Source organism: Rhinoderma darwinii, chromosome 4 (assembly GCF_050947455.1).
Source record: "Rhinoderma darwinii isolate aRhiDar2 chromosome 4, aRhiDar2.hap1, whole genome shotgun sequence".
Taxonomy (NCBI): Eukaryota; Metazoa; Chordata; class Amphibia; order Anura; family Rhinodermatidae; genus Rhinoderma; species Rhinoderma darwinii.
The window spans coordinates 320320390-320344987 of NC_134690.1; positions in this window are offsets into that span (position 1 = coordinate 320320390).

Sequence of the window (24598 nt, forward strand, 5' to 3'; positions counted from 1 at the left end):
ACCTGTCCATAGAGTTTAAGGCAGCACAGAGTATTTCAGGAGATGAGCGTGCAGATTCAGTGCTGCTGTGAACTCTGCTCTTACCATTACGTAGCTCTCAGTCTGTTACCTCTCCTCCACTCCTGTCCTCAAGAACACCTTCACATGATTGGCAAGTCACCACGTAATGGTAAGAGTAGAGTTCACAGCAGCACAGAGTATTTCAGGAGATGAGCGTGCGGATCTTGTGCGGGGTGGTGACTTGCCAATCATGTGAAGGTGTTATTGAGGACAGGAATGGAGGAGAGGTAACAGACTGAGAGCTACGTAATGGTAAGAGCAGAGTTCACAGCAGCACTGAATCTGCACGCTCATCTCCTGAAATACTCTGTGCTGCCTTAAACTCTGTGGACAGGTCAGGATCCTGTTTCTTTTAAATGCTGCACTGTAGCGCAGCCTTATATAGTGGATCGAGCGGGTTCCCTAGCAGCATTTAAAAGAAACAGGATCCTGACCTGTCCACAGAGTTTAAGGCAGCACAGAGTATTTCAGGAGAGGAGCACGGCCGGCCACAGGCAGCCGGTCGATTTTCCAAGCCGTGCTCCCATTATGCACACGACCGTAAAAACACCCGTTATTGTGGGTCGTAATTACGACCCGCAATAACGGGCTCATAGACTTCTGTTACCCATGGGTACCTTCCCGTTTTCTCACGGGAAGGTGCCAGTGCCGTTAAAAAAATAGAACATGTTCTATTTTTCTATTTTACGGGCCGTGCTGCTATAAAATTTAGGGTATGTTCACACGACAGCGTCCGTAACGGCTGAAATTACGGGGATGTTTCCGCCTGAAAACATCCCCGAAATTCAGCCGTTATGGCATATGCAGGCGCTTGAACGCCGCGTCCATTACGGACGTAATTGGTGCTGCTATTCATTGGAGTCAATGAATAACGGCTCCAATTACGGCCAAAGAAGTGACAGGTCACTTCTTTGACGCGGGCGTCTATTTACGCGCCGTCATTTGACAGCGGCGCGTAAATTACGCCTCTTGTGAACAGACAAACGTCTGCCCATTGCTTTCAATGGGCAGATGTTTGTCAGCGCTATCGAGGCGCTATTTTTGGACGTAATTTCAGCCGTAACGGACGCTGTCGTGTGAACATACCCTTATAATGACAGCACGGCTCGTAAAAGCGGCCGGCCGTGCTCGTAATTACGAGTCGTAATTACGAGCACGACCCGTAAAATAAAAAAATAGAACATGTTCTATCTTTTTAACGGCACGGGCACCTTCCCGTGAGAAAACGGGAAGGTACCCGTGGCTAACAGAAGTCTATGGGCCCGCTATTTCGGGTCGTAATTACGACCCTTAATAACGGGTGTTTTTACGGTCGTGTGCATGAGGCCCCGTAATGACGGGTGGCTACATGTGTGCACCCGTCATTACGGCAGCGTTGCTAGGCGACGTCAGTAAATAGTCACTCTTCAGGGTGCTGAAAGAGTTAAGCGATCGGCAGTAACTGTTTCAGCACCCTGGACAGTGACTACCGATCACAATATAGAGTACCTGTAAAAAAAAAAAGACGTTCACACTTACCGGGAACTCCCCGCTTCCTCCTGTCCGGTCTCCTGGCCGTTGCCTTGGTGACGCGTCCCTCGCGACATCCGGCCCGACATTCCTTGATGACGATGCAGCCCATGTGAGCGCTGCAGCCAATCACGGGCTGCAGAGGCCTCTGCAGCCAATCACGGGCTGCAGAGACCTCTGCAGCCAATCACAGGCTGCAGAGGCCTCTGCAGCCAATCACAGGCTGCCGCGTCAGAAAAGAAGGTCGGACTGGAGGAAGAAGAGAGACTCGTCCGCAAGACAACGACCGGGTACGTATGAAATGCTTTTTATTTTATTTTTAATCAGCAGCCTCTTTTCTCTATCAGTGATTGATAGAGACAAGTGGCTGCCGATTTGTATAATATTTTTGACCGGGTTCGGTCAAAACGGGTTCGGCCGAACCCGGTGAAGTTCGGATTCGCTGCGAACCGAACTTTTCCGGAAGTTCGGACCGAAACCGGGTTCGGTTGTCCCGGTTCGCTCATCTCTAATATGGAGGATGGGATTAATAGCACTATTTCTATTTTTGCAGATGACGCCAAGCTGTGTAGTAATGTTCTGTCTATGGAAGATGTTCGTGAATTTCAAGCGGATTTAAACAAACTAAGTGTTTGGGCGTCCACATGGCAAATAAAGTTTAATGTAGATAAATGTAAAATTATGCATCTGGGTACCAACAACCTGAATGCATCGTATCTCCTAGAGGGAGCTACACTGGAGGAGTCACTTGTTGAGAAGGATCTGGGTGTACTTGTAAATCATAAAATAAATAACAGCATGCAATGTCAATCAGCTGCTTCAAAGGCCAGCAAGTTATTGTCGTGTATTAAAAGAGGCATGGACTCGCGGGACAGGGATATAATATTACCACTTTACAAAGCATTAGTGAGGCCTCATCTAGAATATGCAGTTCAGATCTGGGCTCCAGTTCATAGAAAGGATGCACTGGAATTAGAAAAAATACAAAGAAGATCAACAAAGCTAATGAGGGGCATGTAGAATCTAAGTTATAAGGAAAGATTAAAAGAATTAAACCTATTTAGCCTTGAAAAAAGACGACTTAGAGGTGACATGATTAACTTATATAAATATATGAATGGCACATACAAAAAATATGGTGAAATCCTGTTCCATGTAAAACCCCCTCAAAAAACAAGGGGGCACTCCCTCGGTCTGGGGAAAGAAAGGTTCAATCTGCAGAGGCGACAAGCCTTCTTTACTGTGAGAACTGTGAATCTATGGAATAGTCTACCGCAGGAGCCGGTCACAGTATATACAGTAGATGGCTTTAAAAAAGGCTAAGATAATTTCCTAGAACAAAAACATATTAGCTCCTATGTGTATAAATTTTTACATTCCCCTTTTCCATCTTTTGGTTGAACTTGATAGACATGTGTCTTTTTTCAACCGTACTAACTATGTTAGACCTTGGAGGTCCTTCCCTTCAGCTTGTAGCCTAGTTTTTTTTTTAATTGGCTCCTCCACCTACTATGTATTCTGTCGTTGGTACTCACATGGACCACGACAGCTGGATCATCATCAGCCCCTCCCAGTAATTTATCCACCCGTTCCACCACATGCCGAACCCTGGCATCAGGGAGACAGCAAACCATTCGGTTGAGGCGGTCTTGGCGACAAATTATTCTATCTGTCCTTCTGATTATAGAATCACCTACAACTACTAATTGTCTTGCCTTGCCGTCATTACCATCCCGCCGACTACTAGATGGGCTTTTCTCCCAGCTGTTAGGGAGATCAGTATCCACTAGGGCTGCCATTTCTGAAACTGATACCCTCACATCATCACCCAACTTGGCAATTTTGCTTGGAATAACAGAAACAGGATTGGCCTTCCTTTTCTTGGACCTCTTTCTAATTCCCCTTACTACATTAACCCAGCTACTTGCCTGGTCCTGCTGTCCCATGTCTTCACCCTCCAGGTCTACCCCACTAACTGCATGCTCAGTGAGCAGCATGCTCCGCTCAAGATTGTCTATTACCCTCAATGTTGCATTTTGCTTCTCCAGATCTCTAATGCGAGCTTCCAGGTGAACAACATGCTCACATCTGCCACAGCTATTCACCCTGGAACTCCGGCTCCAGTCGTGCATAGATATGCTCCAGTTAAAGGCACACACACACACACACACACACACACACACACACACACGTTATTAGTTATAATGACTGCAGACCATAGAAATATTTATTTGCATGGCTTACAAAATCTTGAACATGTTACACCACTTATCCGAATTGCTTCCTCAGTTAAAGGCTATGTACACCTTTGAAAACTTTTTTTTTCATAACTTAGATGTGATCGATTACAGGTGGATCTACATGCAGGACACAATGACACAGGATACAAAGCAGCTGTATCTCAAAAAGTAAAAATAATTTTTAATAAAAAGTAATTAGGAAGTTGCACCAAACACACTGATACACATTTTTATTTAAAAAAAATATTTTTTTTTCAAAGGTGTACATAGCCTTTAACTGGTTGCCGACACAGGATGAGAATGCTCATCCTGAGCGGCAGGTACTTCGCGCATTAGGACGAGCATTCTCATCCTGTGTGACAGCCGTCTCAGCGCACGATCGGGAGCAGGGCAACAGCTGTAATACACAGCCACGGCCCCGCTATAACGGCGGAGAGAAGAGAAACATCTTCTCTCCGTCGTTAACCCCTTGAATGCCGCAATAAAAGCTGATCGCGGCATTCAAGGAGGGGGGACTGCCATTTGATCGCATCACAGAAAACCCCTGTGACGGGATCAGAGCCCATAACTTATATGGCCAGGCAGCCCAGGGTCCATTGAAGGACCCCAGGGCTGTCTGAACATATTTCCTGTTGTTAGGGCATACTGAGGTATGCCCTAACAACTGCCTGTGTACAATCAGTACAAAGGCTAATGTACTGGCATATAGATATTACAGTTACATTACAGTTAAAAAATATCAAAATGAAAAATCCCTTTATGGGATTAAAAAAAAAAGTTAAATTAATGTAAAAAAAATATTTATGTTAAATAAAAAAAAGGTAAAAAAATACACAGAAATACAAATTTTTTACAATAAATAAACTTTTTAAAATATAAGTCACAAAACATGAAATAATATAGACATATTTGGTATCACCACGACCATAACAACCCAAACAACTTATGAATAACATTATTTATGATGATCGATGTATGGTGTAAAAAAAATAAAATATTAAAACTGCAGCGGAACTGCTTTTTTTCGGCATTTTCGCCAAAATAAAAATTTATACAAACTAAACGATAATGTATTTGTACCAAAAAATTGTACCTACATATAGTACAACTTGTCCCGCAAAAAACAGTCTCATACAACTACGTCAAAACATAAAAAGTTATGAGTGTCGGGATGCAAATAGGGAAATATAAAAAAATTGTTCTGTCCTCCTCAAGGTTAAAATTGGCCGTGTCCTTAAGGGGTTAAAGAGAATCTACAGCTTGTGGTTCAGTGACAGTTTTTATGTTGGAAACTTATTGAAATGGCAGCACAATTTCAATTAAATTTTCATACATGAAAAACAAATGTAATGTTACAGCCAAGCGAGTCAAATTAATACCTGTAGTTAAAATAAAACTTGAATAAATACAAAAAAGATTATAAAATACATGAAAAAAAAAAAGTTATCTCCCGGGATAAGCGACAGTGGTTTGTTAGACTACTTTCTGTTCTTATAAAGACGGGTATGTTCTGACTAGGGGAGTTCTACTACATTATTATAGCGTCCATGGCCGCGGGCTGTCGGGTTTATTCACCTCCCGACGCCCGCAGCCATGGATCAGTGAGCGCTGGCTCGCATCTCCTTCCTAGGAAACGCCAGTGCTCACTTACGCTCAGGTCCACTGTGTCCCGTGGACAATCATCATCATCAACTACGCATGATTTCCTGGACTATAAGAAGGCCCTGCCCTTCTGATCCTTGCCTGAGCATTGTTAGTGTATCCCAAGTCGGTCTTGCAAATGGTCCCTTAGTGTTTCCCAATTCCAGTTGTTACCCGTGTCCTGTTACCTGTTCCTGTATTCCATGCTGTGTTCTTGTTCCTGTGCCTACTAGTGTTAGAGCCGTTGAAAACCATGAGGAAAGAGGAGTCAGAAACTATAAGTACACAAAGAAATATGATTTTATTGTTACATCCGAAATACAAAATATAAAAACACAAGTACACAACGAGATATTTAAAACTGAAAGTAGATAGGTGGATCGAGTATAGCAAACCCTCACACACGGGTATGCCGTAAGTACTAAACCTTAGCAATTATGCTGACATATCTAGGTATGTAAGGGAAAGAAAAGCACACATCGCCGCTCAATACAGACAGTGCTGGTTCATTGTAACGGTGCCTGTGCCATCTCGCCCCCAGATACTACGTACATGTCAACAGTGGACAAAGTAAGATCAGCATAATAATAACAAAAGAGTTATGTCTAGCTACTCTATTGCGTGGTCCTAAAGATAGGGCATGGGGAAAAAGGGTTGGCCCAATATAGCCTAAGGTACAAGGGAAACAAAGTCCGCTTAACAGAACAAAGAAGATGACAAAACTAAAACTGAAGGCTTACCCATGGAGGTGTTTTAGAAGTCAAGTGACCCACCGAGTGTTGAGGCACCCCGACGCGCGTTTCGCAAATGTCGCTTCCTCAGGGGGTGTAAGTTGTTGTATGTCCCGTCCGTATATATCGCTATTACATCTGTTAGTGAATGTGATCAGCTGTGTCCATTTCCTAGGTCCACGGCGCATGTGCGGAAGTGCTCGAGGTCACGAGACCTCCATCCCCCGTCGTCATGCGAGCACCGCGCCTGCGCGTCTCCAAAGACGCGTCTCCAGGGAGACAGCGCAGGCGCAGAGCCAGCAACGAGACGAAGGGAAACAGAGACGGACACCCGGCATCCACGCAACATGCGCAACCCCATGGAAAAGAGCGATGTAAGTATTAGTGTCTGTGTCTATCATCATTCTACCAGTATATTTTCCCATGTACTATGTCCAGAACCACAAATTGTGAGAAAATTTAGTTTTTGTAATACATTCAACAGAAATTGATTGATTAAAAATAATGAAACAGTGAGAAAATACAAACACATTGTATATATGAAGGGATGGCAAATGACACATCCCTATGAAGAAGTACAATATTATATCAATCATATAAGGAGTGGTACGTATTAAATAGTGAATAAATGAATAAATAATTACATAAAGTAGATTAATAAATACATAATAATTGCTAATATTAATTTATAGTAGGTTAAATGCGTGTGTAAATCAAAAAAATATAATATTACAAATATTAAAAATAGTGACCAAATTATATAATATAGTGACAAAATATAAACATATAAAAATGTGAAAAGTTAATGATAAATAGATAATCAATAATAAATTGATAAGTGAAAAAACGTGACCAAAAGTCAATAATTAGACTAGTGAAGAGACTAGCTATACAGTAAATAAAATATTATTCATTCGCTGAATGAATATAGTGTATTAAAATACATAGGAAGGTCTTTTCAAAAGGGGACCTATATGTACAGCACAGTCACATTACAGTGTTGTTAGATATGGTAGTCAGATGACTGAAGGGAAATCTCCATTCCTCGGTATCCCACATAGATCATCAAATGAACATTCGTCAAAATATTATTGTTCAAGTATTCTTAGGACGTCCATGAAGGTAACACAATACGGAGATAATTCAGCATCTAAACTCAAAGCATCAAAAAATATATAGTTACCATCACAAACGGGACAGAAAACACATTTTAGAGCCTCTATGATTAAAAAATACTTAAAAACTTGCGGTGGGATGATAATGTATTATAAAAAGGCAAAGAAACTCAACTGTTCATTCAGTCCAAAAGGGGTTAGAGTGCCTAGCGTGGTAATCCACCTACACTCTTTCTATTCCAAAATCTTCTTTGCATTACCTCCTCTGACACCACAATGCACCATATCTATCCCCTGTGCCATAAAGGTTTTGGGGTCGCATCCATGGTGTAGTTTGAAGTGTTTAGGGATAGTTTTTAGTCGGGATAGGTCGTCGATATCTTTTGCGGCCCTAATATCTCTAACGTGTTCCCTAATCCGAATTCTCAAATGTCTTGAGGTTAGGCCAACATAAATCTTTTGGCATCCGCATTTTGCATAGTAGACCACGTGGGTCGAACTGCACGAGATATAGTGCAGAATTTTAAAGGGGCGTCCATTTACGGATTCGAAAGTTGTTGTCCGTGTTATGTTAGCACATGCTACGCAGTCACCGCATGGGTAACAACCCTGGATAGGGCCACGTTTCGAGAAGGGATTTGGTTGTAAGGGTACATAGTGGCTTTTTACCAAAATGTCTTTGAGATTTTTGCTCCTTCTGGCTGTCATCTGAGGTTTAACGGGTAAAGCGGTAACTAAAGCGGGTTCTGTATTTAGAATAGGCCAATGTTTTTCTAGTATCGATTTCATAACTTGCCACTGGTTGTTAGAGCCGTGTCTACTGCACCTGCTGTCGTTTGCCACATCCTGTGTCATCTGCCACGTTCTGTGTCATCTGCCACGTCCAGTGCCATCTTCCACGTCTAGTGTGATCCGCCACATCTGGCGCAAAGTGCTGCACCTGCTGTCATCTGCCACGTCCAGTGCCATCTTCCTCGTCCAGTGTTTTCCCCCACGTATGGTGCAATGTGCTGCACCTGCTGTCATCTGCCACATCTGGCGTAACCTGCTGCAACCACCTCCATCCGTGCCGGTGCCTCGGCCACTGTCTGGACTATTCAGGTACCCTTGTGCGGAACTTTGTATTGCTGGGGTGCTCTGTGGTTTGGCCAGCTGCCTCCCCACTACTGCGGTGCGGCCCAATGGGTTCACATACTCACAGACCATGACAATTATTATTTACTGTGTTATTGTATTTAGCCATTTTCATACCCTCCCTTTACGCTATCATTTATTAATATTATAATGTAATTTAACATTTATTTGTGTAGACATGCCGACTATTTGGCCCTTATACTTATTATGTGGTTATTGCTGTTGAACCTAATGTACCACCAAAATTTAATTAGACACACATTTTGCATCTGTACCAAAATGTGTGTCGAAAGGGGAACACCTTTCTAATATGTATAAACCTTTTTAGACTAATAAAGATTTATTTAATTTGCATTGTGAGCGTTAAAAACCTCTGTGTAGGTTTTTATGTGTTGCTGAGTATATAACCCTTAGGGTTTATACACACAGCTGTATTTAAGCTCCATATTTTACGGTGTCTAAATAGGGCTGCCATAGAGGTACATATGGCCTCTAACGTTCAGGCCCTGTGCCCACGTGTATGAGCCCTTATTTTGGTTCAATTGTTTAAAGTGTGAGGGTTATATTATGAATTTTTACCCAGTCCATTATTATTGATTGTTAGGATAAAGATGAAAAAGCTATTACTCATTAAAGGGTTATTATCAACTCCCACATTTAAGGCATATCCTGACGATATTTAGTAAATGTGTGATAGGTGCAGATCCCACCTCTGGGACCTGCACCTATTTAGAGAACAGGGGACTTTCGACTGCCACATTCAAGCGGATAATGAATGGAGAGGTGGCTTGCTTACTTGGCTGTTTCAGGTATCTCCTATAGAACTGAATACAGAGCCACAATGTTCTTCATAAACAAGCAATTTTAGAACCTAAGAAATTGAATGTGTATAAATATGTGACTCTGCAGAAAAGATTAACTTTTTATGAGAATGTGCCTAATACCAATCAAATCAATGTTGTTAGAATGCGCCTGTGCTACTGCACAATATAGTAATATAGTCATTTTAAAATAGATATCAACATAACATATAACAGAACACAGATCCAAAAGCATGAAAGAGACTCTTCTATTAGTCTGCCAAATTTCTGGTCAGCACTTTATGTCAGGGACATTCCTTGCTCTGTAAATATGTTTGGGTGGTACAAGCATATTATAAGTGCGTGGAAAGCAAAGTGTTCTAAAGTTGTTCCGTTATGCAGGATTTCCTCACATGTCACCCCACCTCAACTACTTGTATTTTGTGTCCTTTAATTAAGATATCTCTTTAATACAAAGCATTGTCAGACTTTCACTGAGCTTATCGTATTCTGTATGTCCTAAGTATCTGCTTTGTGTTGCTTTTGTACAGAGTTGTAACTTGAAGATGCTCATACCCAATGCAAAATCTGTAACAGAGTTCCCATCTACCATACACCATTTTTAATACTTTTGTCCTTCTATGTGGCAGAGGGGCCTTTGGTCTCCCTCAGGCACCAGGGTCCAGGTGCGACTGATACTTCTTTACCCCCTATATCTATGCCCCAACTTTTGTAACTAACATTGAAATGTATTATGTGATTCTTGCTTTCAACCATTATCTAAAGCTTCACTTTGGGCATGTTTTGACCATTCAAAAGAGAAAAAAAGTTTTGTCAGTTCAAGTTGGTCCTGCTATCTAACTGGATGGCAATGGCTACATAGGTGCAAGGAACCAAAGATGAACGGCAGCACAAAAGTGTCTACCTCCTAAGGAGTTAGTAGGACTTTTTGCAATGAAGAAGGGGAGAACAAAAGCTGCTTTGGTACTGTCTTAAAATAGTTATCATTCTGTAAATAGTTTGCTAGGGTCTTAGGCTCTGTTCACGTCTTCTGTTGATAACGGAAACCATGAAAAAGTGCCAGATCTGACATACAGATGCCACCAATGGCCGACGGAACCCCAGTGACCTGTAATTGGGTCTGACAGGTTCCGTGGTGGTGTCTGTCGTTTTGACAGGAAGAATATTGCAGCATGCAGTGCTATTCTTCCTGTCAAATCTGACGGGTTCTGCGATACAGGCGCCAAACAAAATTATGAGCTTGGAGGTCAATGAGCATATGTTAGTTCATAAAATTGCTGTGCTAGCTACAGATAAAAGTAATAAAATTGTAGCAAGAAGGAAAATAGAGGTAGCTATTCATAAAAAGTAAACCATTGTATATTTATGGCACTGCTATTAGAAACCTGACGCATGGGAGTTCTTGAAGGGAATTTGATTCTGGAATCAGACTACACAGGGTTTGTTTGTAGTATGTAACCATAGAAACATATTAGAAGCTTAAAGGGAATGTGTCGCTAGAAAAAAATATATATATATTTTTTAGTTAAACTGTTAGTATATAAATGATTACACATTGTTCTAATTTTTTGTTTTTTTCACAAGTCAGGAAATATTATAAATTAGATTCTAATTTATAAAATTTCCATGTGCTGGTCACTAGAGGGAACAATTCCCAAATATGCAGCATTGGCATGTGGTAAAGCAACCTCATTGCTTTATGCTGCAAAATTGGAGAAGACACACTCGCTCTAGCGTCCTCAAACAATCCCCCCTCCTTTATCCTGGCTAGTGCCAGGAGAAAGGAGGGGGTTGAATGTTCAAACCTCCTACACTGTGTGCCGCCATTTTTTGAGCGAATGCACAGTGTAGGAGGATTAGATACAGTGGTAATCACACAGTATAACACGAACATACACAAACATAACTTACCTGCTCCTGCCGCCGCCGCCGCTGCCTCCGCTCCCTCCGCTCCCTCCGCTCCTAGTCCTTGCTTCTGAACATATGGACGGAAGCCGCGACCGGGAGTTGTCATCTTACTGTCCGGCCGCGGCTTCCGGTCCACATGAAAATGGCGCCGGATGTCGCTCGGCCGAAGACCTTCCTTTTGGACTGTGTGGGAGCGGCACAGACGGCTCCCATTCGCATTCACTATGGGGATGTATGTGCCGTATTCCATCTCTGTATGTGTCGTTAATCGACACATACAGAGATGAAAAAAAAATGGCAGCCCCCATAGAGAAGTAAAAGTTAGAAAAAAGAAAAAAGTACAACACAAAAACAAAAATAAATAAAATGTATTTTAATAACATACTAAAAGCAAAACATATAAAAAATTTTTTTTCGTGACACCTTCCCTTTAAAGGGGTTTTCCCATGAGAGACATATCCACAGGACCCCTGAGGAAGCCAGGTTGTGGCGATACGCGTGGGGCGCTTTATACCTCCATAACCCCTCTGTTTGGACACTTCACTACGCCTTCAGGACTCATTTATTAACATGGTCTGATGCAATATTCTTTTTATTTGTGTCCATATCTTTATCATCATTACATGAGGGTTATTTGAGGTAGGTTCTTTTCTGGCGGAGTTAGTATTGGGCTGCTTATCAGGGCAGTATCTCCCAGTTGAACCAGTTATAGCAGCCATCTGCCTTTTTAAATGTTTTTATCGTGTTTGTGGAGTATTTTTTGTTAATAAATTTATACGCTTTATTATATATTCTTTGTGTCTATAGACTTTTTGCCATATACATACCCGTGCGTGTTCTTTGTCTTTATCCATATCCACAGGAATTGTCATAAATGTCAGATAGATGCGGGTCCCACCTCTGGGACCCGAATCTGTCTCTAGAATGGGGCCCCCTAAACCCCGTTCTGCCGCTCTGCATTGCGGCAAAAGCAGATGAATTCCGACCATGATAGGAAACAGCGCAGCTTGCTGAGCTACGCTGTTTCCGTAAGCCCAATATAACTAAATAGTAGTTACGGAAACAGTATAGCTCGCATGATACGCTGCTTCCGTAACTGCCATTCACTACTATGGGAGTTACGTAAACAGCGAGTGAGTGTTTTCGTAACTCCCGACTATAGAGTCAGGAAGTGGCAAGTGAAAAGGTAGAACAATGTTTAAGGGGCTCTGTTCTAGAGATATGTGCGTGTCCCAGAGGTGGGACCCGCATCTATCTGTCATTTATGACATATCCGGTGGATATGTCATAAATGTCTCTCATGGGAAAACCCCTTTAGGCATATGTTATCTATGTTAAACAACTACAGCATCCAAAAAACATTTAATATCTAATAGTTGTATCTACAACCAGAAATAGTTACAGATTATTAAAATCACTTTATCATAAATCACGTAATTAGAGAATCTGAAGTTCATGCAATATCTAAATGTAAACCAATTTTTATCTTGACCAACGGGTGTTGCTATAAGGGGTGCACTCAAGGCCCCTCTGCCACATAAGAAGACACCAGTATTATAAATGGCACATGGTAGGTGGGAGAAAGGAGCCCTGATTTTACATTGGGGCCCAGGTGCTTAAACATGACCCCTCTGTCTTGAACATTTAGTAAGCAATTTATTATTAACAGAGCAAATAAAAGTGCATGGTGTACCTCAAATATAAAAAGATGCATTAGGACCATGTACACCGCCACCGTTTTTGTTGTTGTTGCCTGCTGCCATTCATGACGGAGAAACTCCCAAAAGAAAATCCAACTCACTAGAACACCAGGCTGGAGTAAGGATATAATCAGGCTTAGCAGATTTGTTGTAGACATTTCTGTAACTGTTCCATTGTTTTGAAAGGGACTTGCAGGAAAGCATGCACTTGCTGCAGAACCACGCCATTCAGTTATATGGAGTGTAATTGCAGAAATTTCATCAATTAATCTGCCGCGTGTGAACCCTAAGGGCATGACCACACGTGGCGGATTTCTGCAGACACTGTCCGCATCAATGCCGCACATAATCTGCATTGCGGATTACGCTGCGGATTTTGCCAAAGTGCTGCGGATTGCCTTGCGGATTTAGTTGCGGATTTAGGTGCGGATTTCAAAGGCAAGTCTTCCAAAAAGGGAACTGACATCATTTGTGAGGTCAGTTCCTATGACGACGTGCTGGACACACCCATGTCATGTATAAGTGTGGCCAGAAAGAGAAGTGAATCTGGCAGGAGAAGTATACTAGTCCGAAGTGTTGGATAATGCCTGACATCCAGGAGCGACCACTTCAATTACGCCGACAATATTTGATTCTGCTGCTGCGCACCATAGTGAGCATTGTCTGTCGTCGGCAAAGGCAACGTGTAAGTACTATTTAGTCACCTACACACGTCCTATGCAAAAGTATATGTTTCTGTCTGCTAATGATATAGTAACATGTTTCTTGGATTTCACAATCATTATTTGCACACAGGCTGAAGAACGAGGCCGTGTCCGACTGTGGGTTCACCCTTTGGTTGCTGAAAGATCAACCAAAGGTCATTTTGCACTTCTTTACTGCGATCTAAGAAGGTATATATTTTGGATACAATCTTTCATTGTCACTGCCCCTGTTGTTCTGTTGGGTAACTTAACAGAACATGCTTCATATGTTTTGGAATGAGTCTCTGCTCACCTCTACTCACCTGGCTGCTATATGTGAGAGTAGGGTGTAGAGTAAAGTGTTGGCCTGGCTTGCAAACGCGCTGTTCTATGCAGTGGATAGGCCATTGATTTATCATCGCTTGGCCTCGGACAGTCGTCCCTGTCACCGATCAGTTGCCGTGAAGGGTCCATAGTGTTCGGATACCCTTCTTTGGCTTAAGTTACTCACAATTCAATAGCTCACACAGCTGCATTGGACAATCCCACGAATTCAAAGCCTATCCCATTGAAGTGCATCTGAGAAAGATCGCATAGTCACTACATACACTACATGTGTATTGGCGATTGACAGTCTAATCAAGTCAAGGAAATCAAGGGGTAGTAGCAGTCGTCCGAGCACAGCGTGTGCTTCCAAACAGCTAGTTGCTGACGGTCTCGTGTGGAGGACCCAGAGGGATCATATATTGATGGCCTATCCTGAGCATACCACATTCATTACTGGTGTCTGGACCACACCTGTGGCAAACCTCCGTAAAAGTAGTACAGAAGGACGAAGGGTTTCATTCGTGCACACCACATGGTGTGTGTAAATGCTGGCATGTGTTTCCCCCTTAGGCTGTTTACCCCGCATTTAGGTTAATCATCTTTGTGGTTTGGTCTAGATATCCTGACAAATTTACGGGATTCTGCCGGCTGAGCATCCAAGCATTTGACAGGCTGCTCGAAATTGTCAGGCCACACATTACCAAGCAGAATACCGTGATGAGGATGGCGATTGCTGCTGAGGAAAGGTTGCTCATCACCTTGCGGTAAGTTGCCACATTTATGCGTGTCATCTAACATACAATCAATTTCCCTATTGTGCATTTTGCGAGATTGGGTACGTTTCTTGTTTCCCCAAACATATGTATTATAGTCTCCCTACATGTTGTTCTTCCTAAATAGTGGGATGTAATGTAATGACTGATGTTTTTTTTTCAGATATTTGTCCACAGGCGAGACGTATGCATCCCTGCACCTCCAATTTCGTGTTGGCAAATCCACCATTTCACAAATTGTGAAGAGCACATGCAAAGTTCTGTGGGAAGAGTTGCAGCCCATTGTCATGCCTTGCCCCACTCCAGAGATTTGGTTAAATGTCGCAGCTGGCTTTCAAAATGTCACCAATTTCCCAAACTGCATAGGTGCAGTTGATGGCAAGCATGTAAGGGTGCAGCAGCCACCGCACTCAGGATCACGCTTCTTTAATTACAAGAAGTATTTTTCGGTCGTCCTGATGGCGGTGGCTGATGCACATTACAAATTTGTTGCCATTGATGTTGGTGCCTATGGTAGTACTGGGGACTCACGGGTGCTGCGAGCCTCCCAGATTGGCCTCCAAATTCTCCTGGATAACGTGTCTCTACCACCTCCGACACCTCTTCCAGGAACCACGCGTACAGTCCCCTTCGTTATGGTATCGGATGAGGCATTTCCTTTGAGCCCTAACCTGCTGCGCCCATACCCACGAAGGGGACTGAATGTCCGTCGTCGGATTTTTAATTATAGGCTGAGCAGGGCACGACGTTTCGTCGAGTGCACGTTTGGCATCATGGCAAATCAGTGGCGGGTCTTTACCTCGGCCATGCAATTGGAGGAAACCACCATTGATGCGGTCATCAAGGCATGTTGTGTCCTCCATAACTACCTCCAGGAATACCGTCAAGAAGTTGAAGGGGACTCACTTCTGTCCTATGTTGGCAGTGCCATTAACTGGGGTTCTGTTGGTCAGGCCAGTAGTGGTGTACGAGTACGAGATATTTACTCGAATTATTTCATGACTTCTGAAGGGGCCGTACCTTGGCAATACTCCTGTGTTGGCGGGGTGCAGCCTACCCAGCAGTAATCCGTCTCATGTCCAAACAGTAGGCAATTCTGTCAATGATACTCCTATGGAATGGAAAATTGTGTGTTGGATGTGCTTCCTTTGAAATAAAATAATGCACTATTACTTGGATTTGGCCTAAGTGTGTGTATTTGAGTAATCACATGTCTGAATAGGGAGTATGATGTATAGGTTGCCTTTCTTGGTTGAGCACACCATAGCATATCAAACCACACAGTATTTCCTACATGAAAACGCCCACACCGTGAACAATCTGTATCGTCCCCTTGATGCCCTTCCACATTTTGGCCTCCTCACATAAAAAACAACAAATACACAAGTCAGAGTCATCAATTGAACGGAACTTTTATGGCACGTATACACATCACAACTATATACGCCCTGAGTAGAATCACGGAACAACTTGTAACATACATTCAATCCCTGGTACAATAGCGACCAACCAAAAACACAAACCTACTGCAAGATGTGGAAGCGAGGGGGGCTCAATTGGGGATACGAGGAGGGGGCAGAGGAGGAGGTCGAGGTAGGAGGCATGTATGCCGCAGAGGTGGGAGGATGAATATGAAGAGGTGGGAGAGTGGATGAGTATGGGGTGGGCAAAGGGTTTGGGACATTGGGGTATGGGCGGAAAGTGGAACCAGAGGGATGTCCATGAGTCCAGGGGGAAAAATAGGGATCGGGCTGCAGGGAGGGTGCAGAGGCAGGAGGTGGGGCGTGCGGCACAGCGGCAGACGGGTCAGCCCTACGGCCAGTTAACGTGCGCATATGGAAAATTTGATCTCCCACATCGGGTAGGGGCTGGGGGGCCTCAAAGATATCAGCCAGCGCGAAGACACACGTCATATATGCCGCCCTGCGAGTAGTTTCCATCCCGCGACAGCGGCCACAAACGGCATTCCCGAAACTCTGGTATTCGTCTTCGGCCTCCACCCTCCGAATCATGCTTAAAGCTTGGCCCTCTACCGTCTCGCTTGGTTCCGCTGGTGTCACGCGCTTTCGGCCACCCACTCTTTGGCGCGGTCGGGAAGTTCCTGCCGTGGGGGCTGGAGAGGTGTCGCCACGAGGAGTTGCTGGGGCCGGGGTTGCCTGGTAGGGCACATCTTCCTCAGCCACATTTCCAGTCGAGGCTGCCACGGGCTGCTGCTGCACCTGGCCACGTGCACTCACTTGTGGTGTCCGGGGTGGTACATTCCCGTGAGTTCTGCAGGGAAAAAAACGCTCACTGACTTTGGGGATTCAGAAGACATTTCTCGGACAGTTTGTCAGTCGCTAATCTCGTTAACATATCCTTTTGCCATTCTACACACACACACGATCTGACACCAATCTTGGGGGGGGGGAAACTAAAGACGCATTCTCGTCATGAAGAGAATGAGTTACATAAGCAACACAGAGTGATATGTGATAATGTGTACGGTCAAGGGACATTTTCGTGACAACACTGGCAAAAGGAAAACAAACATGTGGAATGTAATCGGCACTGAAGAGAAATTGCATTCCCTTAGTTTTGAATCACATGGTTCATGCGCTCCCTTTTAACCCAGGTGTGTGTGCGAATAGAGACTTACCTTCGTAGCTCCCTGCACGGAATCAGGAAAGCCAGTTCTTCGTAGTGGGCTATCGCTGTGCACCGTGAAGGAGAGGAGCCACTTGCAGGTGTTTTGGAGACCTGTTTCCGGAAGCGGTCGCGGACTGTCCTCCACCTATTGCGCACATCATTTTCTGGAAAAGGAAGGATGTTTTTCAAATTAGGGCATAGGGGATGAAGTCAGGTGTATACAGATCAATCGCTTCCTCTGGCCTGTCGTGAGGAGATATCATCAATGCAACCACATCATTGGGGCAGAACTTGAGTAGCCAGTGGTTATGGCTACGGCTGGGTTCCCACGACCTCTTGCCATGCCAAAATTACGCATTTCACGCCTATTTTACGCCGCATGCCACGACGCCGCCAATACGCTGGCAAACATCTGCCCATGCATTTAAATGTGCATATGGTTGTCCACGCTTGCAAAACGTACTTTATGTCGTTAAATGGAGTGTCTAACGCAGGATTTAGTGCCGTCAATAGGCCATGTGCACATACCCTTACAGTCGGGAAAAAAGTGATCACCAACTGCGCACATGCCATAGTGACATGACAAAAGTTGGGGTATGGTTTAGCTAGGCAGGAAAGGAAATTAGTGCAGATATTTTGCAGCATGCTAATGATGCTAAACAACCTTTGCAAACAGTGTTTTTACCTCTCTGCATTACTAACTAAATGCAAACTTACCAATCACTCCCTGCTCCCTCTCCAGCATCCCGTCCCACTCGGGGTACAGACCGCGGCACACGAACGTCCATCCCTCGTCACGCGCGTTGCGGTCGCTATAGGCAGCACTTAAATTCCGCTGCGGACACTCCGCAGCGTTAATCCGCAGCGGAGCCGTTTGTCCATTGACTTCCACTTTAATTTAGCAGTGTTCGTTTAGACGATGCGTAAAATTCCGCTGCGGAGCATAGGCTGCGGAGCGGAATGTGGTGTCCGCAGCATGCTCTGTCTGTTGCGGACCAGTGGCGGACTGTTTGCGGACTCATTGCGGAAGTTCTCCATTCACTTCAATGGAGATTCTAAATTCCGCAATGAAGTCCGCAGATGTTATGTGTGGTGCGGATTTCGTGTCTGGTGCGGTGCGTATTTCCTGCCGGAGCAGGATATGACATCATCATTCAGTATAGAAAAGGAAGACGCCATTTTCGGCTTGCAGCCTGACAGGGATTTTTCAAAAAGAAAAGTGACAACTCTGAACCCAGGCTGCAAAGTCCAGATATAGACGAATGGACATGGAGGTTTCGTCCCTCATAAATCTGGTAAGTACATGTATATGTTTGAGTCATGTTGTTTCAAGATGTCTACTATGTATGTATTAACACTAGCAGCACCTGCAGAATGTCCATATTCTAAGGCAGATCACCATGTAACAGCTCCACCGTGATTCCAGAGTACCAAGCAAACTGCAATATGCACTTTTTTTTTTTTTTTATAGGTGCATAGTAGGCCCGAAATATGGGACACATCAAGTGCTGCCTATAGCGACCGCAACGCGCGTGACGAGGGATGGACGTTCGTGTGCCGCGGTCTGTACCCCGAGTGGGACGGGATGCTGGAGAGGGAGCAGGGAGTGATTGGTAAGTTTGCATTTAGTTAGTAATGCAGAGAGGTAAAAACACTGTTTGCAAAGGTTGTTTAGCATCATTAGCATGCTGCAAAATATCTGCACTAATTTCCTTTCCTGCCTAGCTAAACCATACCCCAACTTTTGTCATGTCACTATGGCATGTGCGCAGTTGGTGATCACTTTTTTCCCGACTGTAAGGGTATGTGCACATGGCCTATTGACGGCACTAAATCCTGCGTTAGACACTCCATTTAACGACATAAAGTACGTTTTGCAAGCGTGGACAACCATATGCACATTTAAATGCATGGGCAGATGTTTGCCAGCGTATTGGCGGCGTCGTGGCATGCGGCGTAAAATAGGCGTGAAATGCGTAATTTTGGCATGGCAAGAGGTCGTGGGAACCCAGCCGTAGCCATAACCACTGGCTACTCAAGTTCTGCCCCAATGATGTGGTTGCATTGATGATATCTCCTCACGACAGGCCAGAGGAAGCGATTGATCTGTATACACCTGACTTCATCCCCTATGCCCTAATTTGAAAAACATCCTTCCTTTTCCAGAAAATGATGTGCGCAATAGGTGGAGGACAGTCCGCGACCGCTTCCGGAAACAGGTCTCCAAAACACCTGCAAGTGGCTCCTCTCCTTCACGGTGCACAGCGATAGCCCACTACGAAGAACTGGCTTTCCTGATTCCGTGCAGGGAGCTACGAAGGTAAGTCTCTATTCGCACACACACCTGGGTTAAAAGGGAGCGCATGAACCATGTGATTCAAAACTAAGGGAATGCAATTTCTCTTCAGTGCCGATTACATTCCACATGTTTGTTTTCCTTTTGCCAGTGTTGTCACGAAAATGTCCCTTGACCGTACACATTATCACATATCACTCTGTGTTGCTTATGTAACTCATTCTCTTCATGACGAGAATGCGTCTTTAGTTTCCCCCCCCCCCAAGATTGGTGTCAGATCGTGTGTGTGTAGAATGGCAAAAGGATATGTTAACGAGATTAGCGACTGACAAACTGTCCGAGAAATGTCTTCTGAATCCCCAAAGTCAGTGAGCGTTTTTTTCCCTGCAGAACTCACGGGAATGTACCACCCCGGACACCACAAGTGAGTGCACGTGGCCAGGTGCAGCAGCAGCCCGTGGCAGCCTCGTCTGGAAATGTGGCTGAGGAAGATGTGCCCTACCAGGCAACCCCGGCCCCAGCAACTCCTCGTGGCGACACCTCTCCAGCCCCCACGGCAGGAACTTCCCGACCGCGCCAAAGAGTGGGTGGCCGAAAGCGCGTGACACCAGCGGAACCAAGCGAGACGGTAGAGGGCCAAGCTTTAAGCATGATTCGGAGGGTGGAGGCCGAAGACGAATACCAGAGTTTCGGGAATGCCGTTTGTGGCCGCTGTCGCGGGATGGAAACTACTCGCAGGGCGGCATATATGACGTGTGTCTTCGCGCTGGCTGATATCTTTGAGGCCCCCCAGCCCCTACCCGATGTGGGAGATCAAATTTTCCATATGCGCACGTTAACTGGCCGTAGGGCTGACCCGTCTGCCGCTGTGCCGCACGCCCCACCTCCTGCCTCTGCACCCTCCCTGCAGCCCGATCCCTATTTTTCCCCCTGGACTCATGGACATCCCTCTGGTTCCACTTTCCGCCCATACCCCAATGTCCCAAACCCTTTGCCCACCCCATACTCATCCACTCTCCCACCTCTTCATATTCATCCTCCCACCTCTGCGGCATACATGCCTCCTACCTCGACCTCCTCCTCTGCCCCCTCCTCGTATCCCCAATTGAGCCCCCCTCGCTTCCACATCTTGCAGTAGGTTTGTGTTTTTGGTTGGTCGCTATTGTACCAGGGATTGAATGTATGTTACAAGTTGTTCCGTGATTCTACTCAGGGCGTATATAGTTGTGATGTGTATACGTGCCATAAAAGTTCCGTTCAATTGATGACTCTGACTTGTGTATTTGTTGTTTTTTATGTGAGGAGGCCAAAATGTGGAAGGGCATCAAGGGGACGATACAGATTGTTCACGGTGTGGGCGTTTTCATGTAGGAAATACTGTGTGGTTTGATATGCTATGGTGTGCTCAACCAAGAAAGGCAACCTATACATCATACTCCCTATTCAGACATGTGATTACTCAAATACACACACTTAGGCCAAATCCAAGTAATAGTGCATTATTTTATTTCAAAGGAAGCACATCCAACACACAATTTTCCATTCCATAGGAGTATCATTGACAGAATTGCCTACTGTTTGGACATGAGACGGATTACTGCTGGGTAGGCTGCACCCCGCCAACACAGGAGTATTGCCAAGGTACGGCCCCTTCAGAAGTCATGAAATAATTCGAGTAAATATCTCGTACTCGTACACCACTACTGGCCTGACCAACAGAACCCCAGTTAATGGCACTGCCAACATAGGACAGAAGTGAGTCCCCTTCAACTTCTTGACGGTATTCCTGGAGGTAGTTATGGAGGACACAACATGCCTTAATGACCGCATCAATGGTGGTTTCCTCCAATTGCATGGCCGAGGTAAAGACCCGCCACTGATTTGCCATGATGCCAAACGTGCACTCGACGAAACGTCGTGCCCTGCTCAGCCTATAATTAAAAATCCGACGACGGACATTCAGTCCCCTTCGTGGGTATGGGCGCAGCAGGTTAGGGCTCAAAGGAAATGCCTCATCCGATACCATAACGAAGGGGACTGTACGCGTGGTTCCTGGAAGAGGTGTCGGAGGTGGTAGAGACACGTTATCCAGGAGAATTTGGAGGCCAATCTGGGAGGCTCGCAGCACCCGTGAGTCCCCAGTACTACCATAGGCACCAACATCAATGGCAACAAATTTGTAATGTGCATCAGCCACCGCCATCAGGACGACCGAAAAATACTTCTTGTAATTAAAGAAGCGTGATCCTGAGTGCGGTGGCTGCTGCACCCTTACATGCTTGCCATCAACTGCACCTATGCAGTTTGGGAAATTGGTGACATTTTGAAAGCCAGCTGCGACATTTAACCAAATCTCTGGAGTGGGGCAAGGCATGACAATGGGCTGCAACTCTTCCCACAGAACTTTGCATGTGCTCTTCACAATTTGTGAAATGGTGGATTTGCCAACACGAAATTGGAGGTGCAGGGATGCATACGTCTCGCCTGTGGACAAATATCTGAAAAAAAAACATCAGTCATTACATTACATCCCACTATTTAGGAAGAACAACATGTAGGGAGACTATAATACATATGTTTGGGGAAACAAGAAACGTACCCAATCTCGCAAAATGCACAATAGGGAAATTGATTGTATGTTAGATGACACGCATAAATGTGGCAACTTACCGCAAGGTGATGAGCAACCTTTCCTCAGCAGCAATCGCCATCCTCATCACGGTATTCTGCTTGGTAATGTGTGGCCTGACAATTTCGAGCAGCCTGTCAAATGCTTGGATGCTCAGCCGGCAGAATCCCGTAAATTTGTCAGGATATCTAGACCAAACCACAAAGATGATTAACCTAAATGCGGGGTAAACAGCCTAAGGGGGAAACACATGCCAGCATTTACACACACCATGTGGTGTGCACGAATGAAACCCTTCGTCCTTCTGTACTACTTTTACGGAGGTTTGCCACAGGTGTGGTCCAGACACCAGTAATGAATGTGGTATGCTCAGGATAGGCCATCAATATATGATCCCTCTGGGTCCTCCACACGAGACCGTCAGCAACTAGCTGTTTGGAAGCACACGCTGTGCTCGGACGACTGCTACTACCCCTTGATTTCCTTGACTTGATTAGACTGTCAATCGCCAATACACATGTAGTGTATGTAGTGACTATGCGATCTTTCTCAGATGCACTTCAATGGGATAGGCTTTGAATTCGTGGGATTGTCCAATGCAGCTGTGTGAGCTATTGAATTGTGAGTAACTTAAGCCAAAGAAGGGTATCCGAACACTATGGACCCTTCACGGCAACTGATCGGTGACAGGGACGACTGTCCGAGGCCAAGCGATGATAAATCAATGGCCTATCCACTGCATAGAACAGCGCGTTTGCAAGCCGGGCCAACACTTTACTCTACACCCTACTCTCACATATAGCAGCCAGGTGAGTAGAGGTGAGCAGAGACTCATTCCAAAACATATGAAGCATGTTCTGTTAAGTTACCCAACAGAACAACAGGGGCAGTGACAATGAAAGATTGTATCCAAAATATATACCTTCTTAGATCGCAGTAAAGAAGTGCAAAATGACCTTTGGTTGATCTTTCAGCAACCAAAGGGTGAACCCACAGTCGGACACGGCCTCGTTCTTCAGCCTGTGTGCAAATAATGATTGTGAAATCCAAGAAACATGTTACTATATCATTAGCAGACAGAAACATATACTTTTGCATAGGACGTGTGTAGGTGACTAAATAGTACTTACACGTTGCCTTTGCCGACGACGGACAATGCTCACTATGGTGCGCAGCAGCAGAATCAAATATTGTCGGCGTAATTGAAGTGGTCGCTCCTGGATGTCAGGCATTATCCAACACTTCGGACTAGTATACTTCTCCTGCCAGATTCACTTCTCTTTCTGGCCACACTTATACATGCCATGGGTGTGTCCAGCACGTCGTCATAGGAACTGACCTCACAAATGATGTCAGTTCCCTTTTTGGAAGACTTGCCTTTGAAATCCGCACCTAAATCCGCAACTAAATCCGCAAGGCAATCCGCAGCACTTTGGCAAAATCCGCAGCATAATCCGCAATGCGGATTATGTGCGGCATTGATGCGGACAGTGTCTGCAGAAATCCGCCACGTGTGGTCATGCCCTAACAGAACTACTCTTTACTTTTCTCAGTTTGGCCAGGTAATATCACCAGCAGTTAGTAGACTAGATCCCAGGTTCTCAACCTGTAGTACATGTGCCCCAGGAGCAGTGGTAGATTAAGTGTACCCTGGGCTGTTGACACAACTTGGGCCCACTCCTTCCCCCTCACACACAATTCAACCCCCCCAATCCCGCTGACACTGCACCCGTCAGTGCCACTGACCTGACAGATACAGGTTTTAGCACTAGATACAGCTGCTCTGTATTCAGGATATAAAGCAGCTGTATCTCAAAAAGTAAAAATCATTTTTAATAAAAAGTATTTAGAAATTTGCACCAAACACACTGATACACTGTTTTATTTTATTTTTTTATTTTTATAACAATAATAATAATAATAATAGTAATAACAATAATAATAATAATAATAATAATAATAATAATTAAAAAAATTGTAACACCACTCTTTAACCCCTTCCCCCTGCTTGCATTCTGGGCCCTAATAACCAATTGTCACATTCGAAGAGCTATAACTTTTTTATTTTTGCGTCGACATAGCTGTTTAAGGTCTTTTTTTTGCGACACGTCTTGTCGTTTTTATTGGTACCATTTTGGAGAAGATGCAACTTTTTGATCACTTTTTATCACATTTTTTTAAAGTCAGGATTAACAGAAAACAGCAATTCTTCCATTGTTTTCTATTTTATTTTTTACGGCGTTCACCGTGTGGGTTAAATAATGTAATCGATTTATAGTCGGGTTCGTTACGGACGCGGTGATACCAAATATGTGCAACTTTTTTGCTTTAGGGTATGTGCACACACACTAATTACGTCCGTAATTGACGGACGTATTTCGGCCGCAAGTCCCGGACCGAACA